Source organism: Cydia splendana, chromosome 2 (genome assembly GCF_910591565.1).
Source record: "Cydia splendana chromosome 2, ilCydSple1.2, whole genome shotgun sequence".
Taxonomy (NCBI): domain Eukaryota; kingdom Metazoa; phylum Arthropoda; class Insecta; order Lepidoptera; family Tortricidae; genus Cydia; species Cydia splendana.
The window spans coordinates 17,419,565-17,436,388 of NC_085961.1; the positions used below are offsets into that span (position 1 = coordinate 17,419,565).

The following is a 16,824-nucleotide window of genomic DNA, read 5'->3' on the forward strand; positions in this document are numbered from 1 at the left end:
GTTGAAATTTTTTGTAACATTCATAGTAGCGGCTTCATGGGTATGCAGAGTTTCAAATTGTTCACGTAAGACTGTCTCTCTTTATTAAGTATATGGTGCGTGATAATGTGTTATTTACCCAAATACGGGAAGGATTATGATTTCAGGAGTCTTTTTGTATCCTGTGTAGCGTCAAAACTATTTAATTTTGGTGAATAACATGTTAATCGATTTGAGTTTATGAGTTTTATCATGTGGGAAACTTTCAAAGAAAAGTTTTTTACGAAAAAAAACAACCCATACTATCTTAAAAACCATACACCCACAAGCCAAATTACAGCTTCCAATACCTATCCGCGGACACCGGACCGCCTGACCGCCTGAATCAATTACCTAAAACAGTTAGGCTTCCTTTTTGACAGCTGAAGCCTAAAATACACTTTTATTAACACCATTCCCCTATATTTGTTTTATGAAGTTGCGTTTTTATAGCATCTCCCTGCCCAGAAGGCGAAGTCCGCAACACGTGTGGATCGGCTTGCCCAATCACCTGTGATAATATAAATAATCCGCCAACGGTGTGCACTTTACAATGTGTGGACGCATGATTTTGCGCCAAGCGTACCTACTTATAACATTAACATTATCACAAATTTAATATTAGGTACAGGAAAAATATAATCGCCCCTCTATCTTGATAACTTTTTTTTATGATTAAAAGAACATTTTCTAATTTAATTTGGGATTTAAACGCCTTCTTAACACTGTTTATTATACTTGAAATTTCTATAAGATAACACTGAAAACACCTTCTTTGAAATAAAACAAAAATTGTTGAAATCAGTTCACATGATAAAGAATTATCCCTAAAAAACCAACATACATATTATGATATAGGTCGCTCAAATTATTTAGCGGACTTGCCGTACAAATAATTATGCCAACCATACTTCTGCTCAAAAGTATTTTGTGTTTATAGTTACATGATAAAATTGAAAGTTTGTACGGAACCCGCGGTGCGCGAGTTAAACGAACTAGCACTTGACCGGGTTATTTTTACATGTTTTTGGTGGGATTTTAATTGATTTTCTCACAGTAGGTAGTCGTGAAAAGCACTTTGTAATTACCTATTCGGCCGAAAGTATACAAAGATGGGCTCCTATCTTCGAAGACTTGACGGGGCGGCTCTAAACTAACTCGTCCATTTATTGATCACATTAACCGGGCAACTAAAACAGGAACTTTCATTGGGCATATAATAATATAATTTGGCCGTGCATTAATATATAAGCGCCAAATATATTAGCCTCAAATATAAGCATCATATTATTAAAAAAACTGGCAGCAAAATCAAGCCACCCAAAAAAATTATAGGGAACTTAAAGTGATAGGTTGGCGACTAAAATAATAAATTGGCAACTAATATTGTAAAGCGATCATAAGTTATCATCTAGTTGTTCACACCTAAGTAATCAACTATAGTCATAACTGAGCATGTCGTTTCAGCTAGGTAGTATTTTAACACGAAAGCAGTTAAATTTAATGAATATTGGTCACTTTTTACACAAAACACCTCAAATTAATTTACCATTACGTAATGGTCACTTATAGCCGAAATTTCTAATCATGAAACGCCTAATGGCCATTATACCATTAGATCTTTAAATTTTTAATTACTAATTGCAATAGTTACCACTATGTTCTGCTAGAGTCAAAAGATAGGTGCGAGGACGAGCAAAACGAGGAGGAGCGTGTTAGGTTGACCGTGTAATGACCAAACAAAATATTTTAAAAGAACTTCATTTTTGAATTAATAGATAGCCGTTTTCTTTTTAAAATGTGCTTCATAAATGGTCTCCAATATAATAATTCAGTTGCCAAATAAATACTTGGTACCTGCCTAAAAATAATCAAAAGCTGTAACGGCATTAAAATACAACTCATATTGATATATTTTAAGGCTCCGTTTTTGTTGCCAAACTATTAATTTTAGTACTCATTTCTATTTTTTTAAACTACCCAAATTCGATTAATTAGTTGACCGGTTAAATACGTGCCCAAACAAAACATGCAGGTTCGTCCGAGATTGATAATGTATTTTATAATGTATGTTATAGTAAGTTTACATTATACGAGGGTGGATCTGAAAGTTGTTAGCTGTTCCGGCTCTACTCATGCGATTTACTTATACAAGTTATTTTTAAAAATCGCTGAACAAAGTTGCGCAGGATCGGGACAGGCGGCACGCTCTCCTTTCGGAGGGCAAGATTCTCTGTGGATCGCTGAGCAAAAATTTTTATTTTTTAATTTTTTTTTTATTTATTCAAACAAAATGTATAAAGTCTGACAGTATAAACCAAATCACTGTACAATTTAGAGTTAACTTATACGCTACGGTACACAACACTTTACAAAAACAGTTTTATAAAATACCACTACCATCCATCGCCTCGCAATACTTCAGACAGATACTACATACACTTGCCCATCGACTTGCAAACAAATCACTTTCAGGAGCCCATGACAGAAGCGCGTTCAGAAATTTTAGAGCGCGAATGAGAGGATATTTTAGGTGTGCTGCAGTACGCGTTGCTGGAACTGCAAGAAGGTTATGGTGTCTAGGCCTAAGTTCCTGCTTGGATAGGAAAGGCACAGAGAGCCTCACTATCTGTGCCACTAGGTCAGGGCAGTCGGAATCTCCGCGCAAAGTTCTACAAGCTACTACCAGAAGATTATGGTTACGCCTCACTTGCAGAGAGTTGAATCCCAGGGATCCTAACAAAAATTTAGTAGGGTATAAAAATGGATAGCACTTATAAACATTTTTGTACAGGAATCTTAGGAATGCCTTCTGTACCTTTTCTAGAAGCAAGGCATGCGTACTTTCAGCGGGACTCCACACTATGCTAGCGGCTTCAAGCTTACTCCGAACAAGGGCTGTATAAAGTAATTTAATTGCCTTTGGGTTGTTAAAGTCGCGAGCATTCCTAATGATGAATCCAATGATGAATGATGAATAAAATAGTTAGTTTAGTTTAGTTAGTGAACAAATGTTGGTCAGTTTGAGGAGTAGGTACCTACAGCCCACAGTTTAAGTTTTTGCTCCTATTACAGGCCCCACCCGGTAGAATTGTGAAGTATCTTTCAGTACTTATTGAGGTGGTATAAAATCAGTTTTAGGAAACGCTAAGTTTTTTTTTACTTCGACGTGTTGTGACTAGTCGTATGCCTATTGCCTAGTATTAACCTCATTTTTCATTACAAAACACTGAATATAAAAGGAAATTTACCTTGTAAAACTAAAGTCCTTACAGTCGCATATTTCATTTATAATTCCATCGAATATTCTAACAATTGAAACTTGAAGCACTTAATTCCATGGATTATTAATTATCACGTGTTTTTTTTTTTTTAATATATTATCTTTATTTTAACTTAGAAATAAACAAAATAAAACCTCGGGAAATAATCAACACCAAATTAGTATTGACGTTGACAATAAAACTGATGATGACAGCTCGACGTTCCGTTACGCTGATGCTTTAGTACAATTTCGAAACATAAAATCTAAAAATTCATAAGATAAATAAAAATATTATAATAATTACTCTTCTAAATTCCGGATGTCTTAAATAATATATTAGATACTAATAAACATAAAAAACTTCAATACAGGAACGTTTTTCAGAAGTAAACTAAAAATATCTCAAAGAAAAATAATGCTTACAAATTCGTACGTGATGAGTTTTCGAACGTTCCCTTTTATCATAATTTAGTCTACTCCAACTGACTACTCGACTATTGCCTATGAATGTGTGCGTAGATGTCATTAAAAATAGCTTCGTCTTTCTCTAAACTGCGTGAGTAAAAAGGACATGATTTATATTCTGAAGTAAGCAATAGTGAACCTTAATATTTAAGACATATGGTTTAGTAAACAACCTGGAACTTATGATCTTTCTTCTTGAATCAAACCTTGTTACACGCCACGAGGTTAATGACATCTTTCTCAGTTCTGGTATCCTGGTACTTTTGGTAAACGTTTGTCTCAATAAGACACCTGTTGTCGGTTACCCGCTCGAGGCAAACGACCTCTTCTGCAATTCTGGCATCCTGGTACTTTTGGAATAATGTTTATGCCATTATTTCGCCGTTATGTCGCCAGTATGTCGCCAGTATGTCGCCGTTATGTCGCTATTATGTCACTATTATGTCGCCGTTATGTCGCTATTATGTCGCCGTTATGTCGCTATTATGTCGCCGTTATGTCGCTATTATGTCGCTGTTATGTCGCTATTATGTCGCCGTTATGTCGCTATTATGTCGCCATTCTGTCGCCAATATGTCGCTGTTATGTCGCCAATATGTCGCTGTTATGTCGCCAGTTGTCTTTGTTTTGATTCATGTCGCCAATATGTCGCTGTTATGTCGCCGTTATGTCGCCATTAAGTCTTTCTAGCTAATGTCGCCAATATGTCGCCGTTATGTCACCGTTATGTCGCTATTATGTCGCTATTATGTCGCCAATATGTCGCTATTATGTCGCCGTTATGTCGCTATTATGTCGCCGTTATGTCGCCAATATGTCGCTGTTATGTCGCTGTTATGTCGCCAATATGTCGCCGTTATGTCGCTATTATGTGGCCAATATGTCGCTGTTATGTCGCCAATATGTCGCTGTTATGTCACTGTTATGTCGCCATTAAGTCTTTCTAGGTAATGTCGCCATTAAGTCGCCAGTACGTCGCTGTTATGCCGCCGTTATGTCGCCGTTCTGTCGCCGTTATGTCGCTATTATGTCGCCGTTATGTCGCCGTTATGTCGCCAATATGTCGCTGTTATGTCGCCAATATGTCGCTGTTATGTCGCCAGTTGTCTTTGTTTTGATTCATGTCGCCAATATGTCGCTGTTATGTCGCCGTTATGTCGCCATTAAGTCTTTCTAGCTAATGTCGCTATTATGTCGCCAGTATGTCGCTGTTATGTCGCCAGTTGTCTTTGTTTTGATTCATGTCGCCAATGTCGCTGTTTTGTCGCCGTTATGTCGCCATTAAGTCTTTCTAGCTAATGTCGCCAATATGTCGCCAATATGTCGCCGTTATGTCGCTATTATGTCGCTATTATGTCGCCAATATGTCGCTATTATGTCGCCGTTATGTCGCTATTATGTCGCCGTTATGTCGCCAATATGTCGCTGTTATGTCGCCAATATGTCGCCAATATGTCGCCGTTATGTCGCTATTATGTGGCCAATATGTCGCTGTTATGTCGCCAATACGTTGCTGTTATGTCACTGTTATGTCGCCATTAAGTCTTTCTAGGTAATGTCGCCATTATGTCGCCAGTATGTCGCTGTTATGTCGCCGTTATGTCGCCGTTCTGTCGCCGTTATGTCGTTATTATGTCGCCGTTATGTCGCCAATATGTCGCTGTTATGTCGCCAATATGTCGCTGTTATGTCGCCAGTTGTCTTTGTTTTGATTCATGTTGCCAATATGTCGCTGTTATGTCGCCGTTATGTCGCCATTAAGTCTTTCTAGCTAATGTCGCCATTATGTCGCTATTATGTCGCTGTTATGTCGCCAGTATGTCGCTGTTATGTCGCCAGTTGTCTTTGTTTTGATTCATGTCGCCAATATGTCGCTGTTATGTCGCCGTTATGTCGCCATTAAGTCTTTCTAGCTAATGTCGCCATTATGTCGCTATTATGTCGCCAATATGTCGCTGTTATGTCGCCAGTATGTCGCTGTTATGTCGCCAGTTGTCTTTGTTTTGATTCATATCGCCAATATGTCGCCGTTATGTCGCTATTATATCGCCGTTATGTCGCTATTATGTCGCCAATATGTCGCCGTTATGTCGCCGTTATGTCGCCAATATGTCGCCGTTATGTCGTTGTTATGTCGCCAATATGTCGCCGTTATGTCGCCATTATGTCGCCAATATGTCGCTATTATGTCGCCAATATGTCGCTGTTATGTCGCCAATATGTCGCTGTTATGTCGCCAGTTGTCTTTGTTTTGATTCATGTCGCCAATATGTCGCTGTTATGTCGCCGTTATGTCGCCATTAAGTCTTTCTTGCTAATGTCGCCATTATGTCGCTTTATGTCGCCAATATGTCGCTGTAATGTCGCCAGTATGTCGCTGTTATGTCGCCAGTTGTCTTTGTTTTGATTCATGTCGCCAATATGTCGCCGTTATGTCGCTATTATGTCGCCGTTATGTCGCTATTATGTCGCCAATATGTCGCTATTATGTCGCCGTTATGTCGCTAATATGTCGCCGTTATGTCGCCGTTATGTCGCCATTAAGTCGCCGTTATGTCGCCAATATGTCGCCGTTATGTCGCCATAGTATAATAAAAAGGTATAAAAGGCCGGTGCGGAGCGTTGGGAGATTCATTCATTCTTCGACCGGGCTAGCAGTGACTCTGGTTTTCGGGTGTAACGTAGTGCGGAGAGGTGAAGTTTCTCCGCGACTTTTCTGTGTTTGTTTTTTACTTGGAATTATCCTATTGAATTTAAACTTAGAATTTGTCTCTGTGCTTAGTTTTGCGGGGATTTTAATCGTCGTAACGCTAAGTTTAGACTGTTGTGGAGATTCTTTACTGCCATGTGTGGGTTTTTAGTTATTGTGAAGTTTTCTCTACGCTGTGTGTTCTAAGTGCCGTCATGTTATGCAGGGACAATATCAATGCATAGCCGGGGCTAGGAATAGTGTCTGTGTTTGGTTTTGCGGGAAGAAATTCTCGTAACGTTAAATATGGATGACAGTGTTTAAGGGAATTTACTTTTCTGTTGAGTTAGTTTAATTTAGTGATAAATTAGTTATTTTAGTGTTTTTCTATGGGGTATTTTTGCTATTTTAAAAGCCAGATCATTGTTTGGACTGACAGCTTGTCCAGCTAAACATTCACTCCGCCTAACGGTGCCAAAGGATTGGATGGTTAGGAGTCTATTGCTCCAAGTTTGAGAGGACTTGGCGTCTCTTTTATATCAACATAAGAGACGAATTATCTCACTAGTCTCAAGGCCCAGCTGTTTAGATGGATGTGGGGACGTCACGTGCGCGTCATCCGGAGTAATCTGGGCCCACTGAAGTCGACAGTAATTGAGACTAGGTCTCCTATTAAATTTATTTATATATTTCGGTGCTCCGGTTCATGCTAGTGCTGGTTGCGGGGACAGACTTCTGTCGTGACTGATATTACACTTAGTCTTTGTTGTGGCAGAGTTTTCCTCGTCATTAGTGCGTGTGTGTGCTAGGGTACTGATCCACTTATATACACGGAATAGGGCGACTTATTCTTATCCACCATGCCCGCGGGCGATAAGGAGGGAGTCAAATACACTGGCCTGTAGGTTGCCTTATCGGTCTCGCCTGCCGAACTTTACAGCCTCTCGTAGGGACTACACTTGCGTATATTACAAAGCATTAAGTCGATGGTAAGAACGAACTATGCTTTGAATATACTAGATTAGGGACAAAGGGTAGGATTAGGGTAGAATCACACACTTGTTTGATGTCTATTAACGTTCTTTTTTAGTTAGGGTCTATAAATTTGAAATGGTTGATATATATGTATCTTTAAGGGTTTTAAAATATGGTTTCTTAATCCTAAAATATGTGTGTTTAAAAGGTAAAGAGTTTAACTGCCTAAATCTTTCTAATTTCTCATTTATATGGGGAAAGAATTAGTGCTTCTATAAAATTTTATTTCTACTTTTCATTTCTGGTTGTCTGATGTAGGAACGAGGTACTGAGTAATAAAATCAGGTATTTACAACATAGACTCTTAATTATCAATCTGGATTTAGGAACGCAGACTATTCTGGGATTGAAGAACGGTTTGTTTTAGGGAACCTTTGTCAGGCAAGAGCAGTACAATGGATTTATTGAGTGAATACTCAATTTCGACCTCTACTAAACATAATAGTTAACAAATAAACTCGGTGCTTCGTTTATACATCTAGAGAACTAGGAATTCTGTCTAGATTATCAGCTTTGGGGAATGGGACTATGGGATTAGCATCCTTAGCTTTTGAATATAAAAAATATAAGTAATTATGATGATTGATGGATACTTTGACACTTCTTTTCATCATCATCTAGGTGCGTTTAGGTTACGAAGTGTTGGTCATAGCCCGTCTGGCTAAACTGGTAGGGTAGGTGTTCCGATTAATACTTGCAAATCGGACTAAGAGCTTCCAGACCTGCATCGGGCGTACGGAGCAGCACGTGTGATTAAATCACACATCGTTTAGAAGATGATAGTTAATTATAATTAACCTTGAAATGCTAGGGTGTAAAAGAGCTTATCTCAGGAGTGCTGCTTCTGTTATCCCGGAAGCTTAATAGGTGTGGCAGGATTTTACCAACAACATTTTTATATATTTATATCATCATATATGCTGTAATACTTAAATACATCATAGTAAATTTACACCATCATTTACGTTGCACTAATAAATTCTGAATAATTTTCTATTTCTCTGAATAATTTTCTTTAGGTTATTTCTTACTTCCATAAATAATTATTTTATTACCATAAATATCTGTTCTCAAAATCTAGGTAATAATAAATAAAGTCAGAGTCCAAAATTTAGCTGATACTCATTAAAGAATTTGAGGTTACCGCGGTTCACTTCAAGGGGTCCTAACCACTAGCTAGACGATCACATGGCCATATTTTAGGGGGAAATCGAAAGGGAATGTTATATTAAGGTAGGTTAGGTAATTAAGTAAGGGGGGAGTTACAGTGTCAACGAACAGTCATGGGGATAAGTTCTTGAAACTCCATGTGTTCTATCAGAGAAATTCGATTTTTAGGTGCTGCTTATACGTCTGGATAGTTTTTAGTGTTTTTTACACATTTAGCGACAACAATCGATTGACTTAAGTTTGCCCCTGAATCTTATGGCGCTACTTAGGAAGGAGGGGCAAACTTTTTTCAAATATGTGCTACCACTATAGAGTACCCTGGTAAACTAACAGATGGCGCTGATTTAATATGTTGTGACATGAATAAGCCACCGAGGAAGGATTTTGCCAAATTACCTCTAAGTTTAGAAGAAGGGGTACGGATATCAACAAATTTAATTGAATAATTGTGTTGATTTAATAATACAACAAAATTAAACGACAATAAATTAATTGCCACACATTGCACAGTGCCATCTTTTGGGGAACTGAGTAAACATTAAGTAATCAAGACAACTAAAAATGAGTTTACATACTCGTAGTTACGTAGTAAAATAAACACACATATCAACATGCGTATAATTGCATAATTATTTAAAAATAATTTTCTCCGTAGGAGTTCCATACTACGGTAATTCTGGGGCGCTCCAGGGGTTAAAATCATGGAAAAAAATCTTGCTTTCGGGCTTGCGACCAGCCGATGTTTTCGACATAGCTTAGGTTACCGATTTTATAGCGAATTTTGCTCTCTTGCACGCCAGATTTGTCGGCCAAGCCGAGTTGCTCCTTAGCCACGATCCTGAGACCTAACTGTCAAAGTGTTATAAGGGGCCCCGTGAAAGCCGAAAACTAAAAGCATCCTATCAAGTACCTATCTCGCTTTCGAGTGAAGCCAAAGAGCGAGCAGTAGAAAAGTCGTGATTACATGCATAGATTCGATTTCAAGCCACTTTTTTGCAGTTCGGCGTTAGGTCTTATGCGAGGCCTTCTGCCTTACGACAAATTTGATCTTCTGCCTTAGTTACACTTGGGCGTGGATCCAAATCCAAGCTTTCCTCTTTCGCAGCTGGGCCATCTGCCTTGCTCACACTTCGCCAATTCAATTCACTTGGTCAATTCCAAGCTCTGCTTTCTTGCATCTTTTCTGTATGAAAACAACCTCGCTGAGACCCTTAAATATCGAGCTCTATGCGAAGCTAGGCTGATAGAAAACTGTCCCATCCCTTCTCTGTATGAAATCCTGGATTCGCGCCTGGCCTAAAATTAAAAATGTACAACTGAAAAATTTTCGCGCTCGCTTCGCTCGCGTTTTCTATAACTTTCTAAGACATGATAAAGGTGACATTCGGGTGGCGACTGCAGCAGCATTACTCTGTTGCAACGTTACTGCTACTGCACTGTCAATTTTCGTGATAAAATGATGTGACTGATTTCCATACTAAAAGTAAAAATGTACAACTGTCTGAACTGTCTATCAAATTGCGTTTTTTATATCGAAATATTTTCGCGCTCGCATCGCTCGCGTTTTCAATAACATTCTAAGATATGATTAAGGTGACATTCGGGTGGCGACTGCAGCAGCATTACTCTGTTCCAACGTTACTGCTGCAGCACTGTCAATTTTCGTGATAAAATGATGTGACTGATTACCATACTAAAAGTAAAAATGTACAACTGTCTATCAAATTGCGTTTTTATATGGAAAAATTTTCGCGCTCGCTTCGCTCGCGTTTTCAATAACATTCTAATATATGATAAAGGTGACATTCGGGTGGCGACTGCAGCAGCATTACTCTGTTGCAACGTTACTGCTGCAGCACTGTCAATTCTCGTGATAAAATGATGTGACTGATTTCCATATTAAAAGTAAAAATGTACAACTGTCTATCAAATTGCGTTTTTATATCGAAATATTTTCGCGCTCGCATCGCTCGCGTTTTCAATAACATTCTAAGATATGATTAAGGTGACATTCAGGTGGCGACTGCAGCAGCATTACTCTGTTGCAACGTTACTGCTGCAGCACTGTCAATTTTCGTGATAAAATGATGTGACTGATTTCCATACTAAAAGTAAAAATGTACTTACAACTGTCTATCAAAGTAACCAAAATAACCTCTTTTTAAATAATGACAAATGTTCCGTAATCACATTTACACGAAAAAAACAGCCCATATTACACAATTATACTTTATGTGGAGGTACTTTAACTCGGCGGGATAGCATACGTGATCTGGGGGTAATAATGGACACAAAATTAACCTTTAATCTTCATATTGATAATATCCTAAATAAAGCGTATAAACAGTTAGGCTTTATTCTTCGCGTCGCAAAACCCTTTCGAAGACCCCTGACGTATAAGTTACTTTATAATAGCTATGTTAGAAGTCGCTTAGAATTTGCTTCTGTAGTATGGAACCCCTGTCATGATGTACACAGAAACAGAATAGAAAGATTACAAAAAATATTAATAAAGGCTCTTGAATTCCGAACAGGTAGAAATTACGAAAGTTACGCCTCCTCCTTAGCCAGTTACAATCTTCAATCTCTTTCCATAAGACGCTCCTGTACTGATTTAATTTTCTTATTCAAAATATTCAATAATTTAGTAGATGCCCCTGAACTTTTAGAAAAGATAGATTTACGCGTACCCCGCAGAACAGAACGTAGTTGTCGAAATAAAATGTTATTTAGTATCAAAAGCAGCAGAACTAAACATGCGCAGCACTCATACATTAAACGCACATGTAGGTTGTACAATGTAAAGTGCCAAAACGTAGACATATTTAGCAGCTCACTAAGATTGTATAAAAAATTAGTTTTTTCTTCTTTAAAATAGAAAACACCTGTATGACCACCTAAATTAAGATTTCCTCGCATATCTCGTCACACATACTAGTACATATGCATGTCATTTATACGTAGTAATAAGTTTTTATTATAATATTTGTTTACATATAGGAAACTATAAGTCTATTACTAGAAGAATGTTACTCTATATACTTATCTGTTTTATAAGACTGTTTGTTTCTTAATAAATTAAAAAAAAAAAAAAAAAAAACAAATTGCGTTTTTTATATCGAACAATTTTCGCGCTCGCTCACGTTTTCAATAACTTTCTAGGACATGGTAAAGGTGACATTCGGGTAGCGACTGCAGCAGCATTACTCTGTTGCAACGTTACTGCTGCAGCACTGTAAATTTTTGTGATAAAATTATGTGACTGATTTCCATATTAAAAGTAAAAATGTACAACTGTCTATCAAATTGCGTTTTTATATCGAAAAATGTTCGCGCTCGCTTCACTCGCGTTTTCAATAACATTCTAAGATATGATAAAGGTGACATTCGGGTGGCGACTGCAGCAGCATTAGGTACTCTGTTGCAACGTTACTGCTGCGGCACTATCAATTTTCTTTTCACCTACTACTCTGTCGTATAAATCACGTGTAAAATTTAAATAAGGGCGAAAAAAACTATTGATTTTGGAGTGTAGTTTTATTTAGTGGTACCTAATTGTAAAATATTTATCTGGACTACAGTCCTCTAGCATATCCATCTGTCAACTTTACTTCAAGTTCCGCCTCCAGGGGAGAGCAGACCGAATTCCACGCGGGCGGAGCCGCGGGCACAGCTAGTCAATTATACGTGGGGATTGGGGAACAATAAAAGGAACCGAATAATTTTAATAATTTAAGTTCGTTTAAAATTAGTTTAATAGTAAATGAAATTGCCATTTTTTCTAAGTAATTTTTAACTCCATACGAAACATCTTTCAGATAAAAAATATATACCTATACATACTTAGGTACTATAAAAACCCTATTCGGTTATTCGCATTAGTTTAAATATTTTTCATGACCATAATTAAGTAGCATTGAATATCCCTCACAAGTCGCACGACCGTATAAATAATATTGCAATCGCATGAGTAGAGCTGGAGCAGCTAACAACTTTCATACCGGCCATGAGTTCCCTTGTTTCTGCAGGGAAGTGCTAGCTTATTCTATCATAATATTCATTATTACTTATTTGAAAATAATTATAACATAACAACAATCGATTTTAAACTGTCGAAAGTCACGTAATTATAAAGTTTAACATTGTAATAAATCGTAATAAACCTGAAATTCATTACTTCGTAGCTATTTCCGCGCAGTTTAAGAAAAACATATTTTTTTGTAATTACATTTCAGTTGGCAAATATGCACGGAACATTTAGTCATAGCTATGACTAAATGTTCCTTGCATCGTGTGAACAATACACCGGAATATTAATTAGTTGCTTATAGATAGCAATGAAATAAAACATGATTTTGCAATTATTTACAGCAATAAATTACCTATTACTTACCTGTATACCTAAAGGCACACTACAGAATAATCACAGCAAAAATTATATTCTGTTGGGTATCTTGCAATAAAAAAATGCAGAATGGACTTGATCGTACCTAAGTAGGACAGATTTTCTAAAACGCGAGTCGTCTTATATGATTGCTGAATGCTATTATCTTCTGCAGCGGTATCATGGGCGCGTTTTTGTCACTTGTCATATCATGCGTCACTTTTGCACTTACCTACACACTTGTTAGAACGTGACAGGCATGATGACAGATGATAAAAAACCGACCATCTTAGCCTACTGGTTAGTAGGTAGGTACTTATGCCCCCGCGGGTTGCTCACATTGTCGTGGTGGAGGGGCTTAGTAACCGTGGCTTGGTCACCCACGGTGAAGCGAAGAGGCAACCCGGGCCGGCCTGTTGGAGGGGCGGGCTGGCCCGAGGAGGACGCTCTAAGTGGGCTTGTTAAGCCCGCTTGTGACGCGTTGGAGGTGGACCGTCGAGGAAGAGGAGTGTCGGTATTGCGGTGAGCCGTTCTCCCTATCCTCGGCGGCCGAGGTGGGATCGCAGGGGAAGAGGCGTGATGGTATTACGATCGCCACTCGCCCTATCCCCTGCGAACTTGGCGGGGCCGTTCCGCAGTAGCGGCGTTGGTGGGGCTGCAGAGGAAGAGGAGTGTCGGTGTTACGATGTGCCGTTCTCCCTGTCCTCTGCAGCCGAATTGTGGTTTTGCGACAGAACCATAGACGTGATCTGTCGCCGGGCGCCGGAGAACTTTCTGGCGCCCGTGGCTTCCTTGTGGCGGGCTCGGGGTTGTCCGCTACAGTGCAGAACGGAGGCCTAGGAGGAAGGCGCGTCGAACCATAGCGTGAAGGGCCTTCGGGCACTTGCAAAGGAGCCGCTCGTGGGCGGCTGCTGCCGGTGGGGTCGCGGATGTGTACGCAAGCGTTCCTGTAACCCCACCAATAGTTAGGGCGGCGAGGCGGCATATGGCGGGGTTTTTAGTGGGTATACCGTGGGCCTCATTACCCTAGACGGGAGTCCCACATAACCACTCGGGTCACCCCCCGCACCCGGGTGGTATGCGGAATGCATTTTCCCCCCATAATAGAAAAAAAAGGTAGGTACTTATATTTTAACACATATTCCGTGAGTACATCGAAATATGACGATAGATGATTGTATTTTTTCTTCCTAATACCTACTTAAAAAGTGCCCAATTTATATACCAAATAGTGCCTCTGAAAGCATTTAAGTAGGCACCTACTAAAAAAACATCGAAATCACTTAAAAAAGTTATATCCCACGATCGCATGCATTATCAAATCCAAATTAACCGGATCCCTTTGTTTGACATAATTATTGAAAGTCATAATTAAATATAATGATTGTCAGATTATCATTAGTCATAATTCTGAAACCGTCAACTTTCAGGATTTTCGTAAGGTTATCCAATAGATAGGTTAGGTTAGGTTTGGTTTGGTTTGTTTCCCCCCGCGGGTTGCTCACCTTGTCGTGGTGGAGGGGCTTAGTAACCGTGGCTTGGTCACCCACGGTGAAGCGAAGAGGCAACCAGGGCCGGCCTGTTTGGGGGGCGGGCTGACCCGAGGAGGACGCTCCAAGTGGGCTTGTTAAGCCCGCTTGTGACGCGTTGGAGGTGGACCGTCGAGGAAGAGGAGTGTCGGTATTGCGGTGAGCCGTTCTCCCTATCCTCGGCTGCCGAGGTGGGATCGCAGGGGAAGAGGCGTGATGGTATTACGATCGCAACTCGCCCTATCCCCTGCGAACTTGGCGGGGCCGTTCCGCTGTAGCGGCGTTGGTGGGGCTGCAGAGGAAGAGGAGTGTCGGTGTTACGATGTGCCGTTCTCCATGTCCTCTGCAGCCGAATTGTGGTTTTGCGACAGAACCATAGACCTGATCGCGCCCGTGGCTTCCTTGTGGCGGGCTCGGGGGGGTCCGCTACAGTGCAGAACGGAGGCCTAGGAGGAAGGCGCGTCGAACCATCTGGCGTGCCTAGCGTGAAGGGCCTTCGGGCACTTGCGAAGGAGCCGCTCGTGGGCGGCTGCCGCCGGTGGGGTCGCGGATGAGTACGCAAGCGTTCCTGTAACCCCACCAATAGGGCGGCGAGGCGGCATATGGGGGGTTTTTAGTGGGTGTACCGTGGGCCTCATTAGCCTATACGGGAGTCCCACATAACCACTCGGGTCACCCACCGCACCCGGGTGGTATGCGGAATGCATTTTCCCCCCTAATAAAAAAAATGGTTTGGTTGGTTTTATGGCAATCCTGAAAAGATACGTGTTTCTGAGAAAAACCATATTATGACTACTTAAGGAAAATGCGGACAAACAATACATTATGACTTAAACTTTATGGGAAACAATAGAGACCCAATCCAAACCTCATGACATTGGGACCAGCTGTGAAGTGTTAGATACCCGTTCAAACATTTTTTGTCTCTTTATAATTTCAAGAGTTTGGGCATATGTAGAAAACAAAGATTCAGACGAACTCGGAATCTCCTTCTTTTTAAAGTCGTTTAAAAATGATATAATCTTAGGTGGGGTAAAAGGAACTATGGGACAAGAGAAACACACTTGTAAGAAACATAAACAGTTACAAAATATTTAAAGATATATGTATTAAAAACTACTTTAAATGATAATAGGTAGCGACTTAAAATAAAATTAATGCATAAATAAAATTAACTTCAACATACTTACGTAAAAAAAGATTTTCCTCATACGGTTTCACTTGCCCCGAGCAAAATAAACTGTTTCTCTTACCCCACCTGACCTTAGGTAAATATTATTCATTCGTTGCTTCACATATACGAGTACTTAATTATGTCGCTGTTTACTAAAAAACCGGGCAAGTGCGAGTCGGACTCGCACACGAAGGGTTCCGTGCCATAATGCAAAAAACGGCAAAAAAAACGGCAAAAAAAACGGTCACCCATCCAAGTACTGACCCCGCCCGACGTTGCTTAACTTCGGTCAAAAATCACGTTTGTTGTATGGGAGCCCCACTTAACACTTTATTTTATTCTGTTTTTAGTATTTGTTGTTATAGCGGCAACAGAAATACATCATCTGTGAAAATTTCAACTGTCTAGCTATCACGGTTCGTGAGATACAGCCTGGTGACAGACGGACGGACGGACGGACAGACGGACGGACGGACGGACAGCGAAGTCTTAGTAATAGGGTCCCGTTTTACCCTTTGGGTACGGAACCCTAAAAAGTGGCACAATTTGTTTTTGTCGCCACAAAAACACATTCGTCCCTTTTTAACCCTACAATAATGCATACAGTTCCATATACGGCACAACCAAAATATGTATGTGCGAATTGTGTCAAGAATCAGGTAGGCAGCGACATCTGTACTTTGAAGGTTACTTTACATTCAAGGCTACTACAATAGTTTGGCGTGTTGCCGCTAGGTAGCAGTATATATCCAAGGGCGATCGATCAAATTTCGGGAGTTGGTGCAAAAATCAGTTTTGTAAAGTTTCGAAGTACGACAAAAAAAAAATCATTTTTAAAGTTAAACAACAAGAAGAATAGTTATTTGTACAACAAGAGATCAAAATTTGATATTTCTTCGAGTTCTTATTTTGAGTCCCGTGCAAGCGAAAGATTCTAAAATTTAGAATCTTGAGCGTAGTAAGGGATTCAAAAGCGCACGAGATGTAAATAACTTTGATCTCGTGTAGTACACAACATTTTTCACTCTAAGCAGTGAGAACATACCTAGAGATAGAACCCAAGTATATCGAACTTGTATTAGACCCCGCATGTTG

At 39.7% G+C, this 16,824-nt stretch overlaps 1 long non-coding RNA gene across 1 annotated transcript in view; it reads right to left on the reverse strand.

Moving 5' to 3' along the window:
- LOC134805539 (uncharacterized) overlaps nucleotides 1-16,824 on the reverse strand; it is a 624,519-nt gene that overhangs the window by 465,711 nt on the left and 141,984 nt on the right. The window lies entirely within an intron of this gene.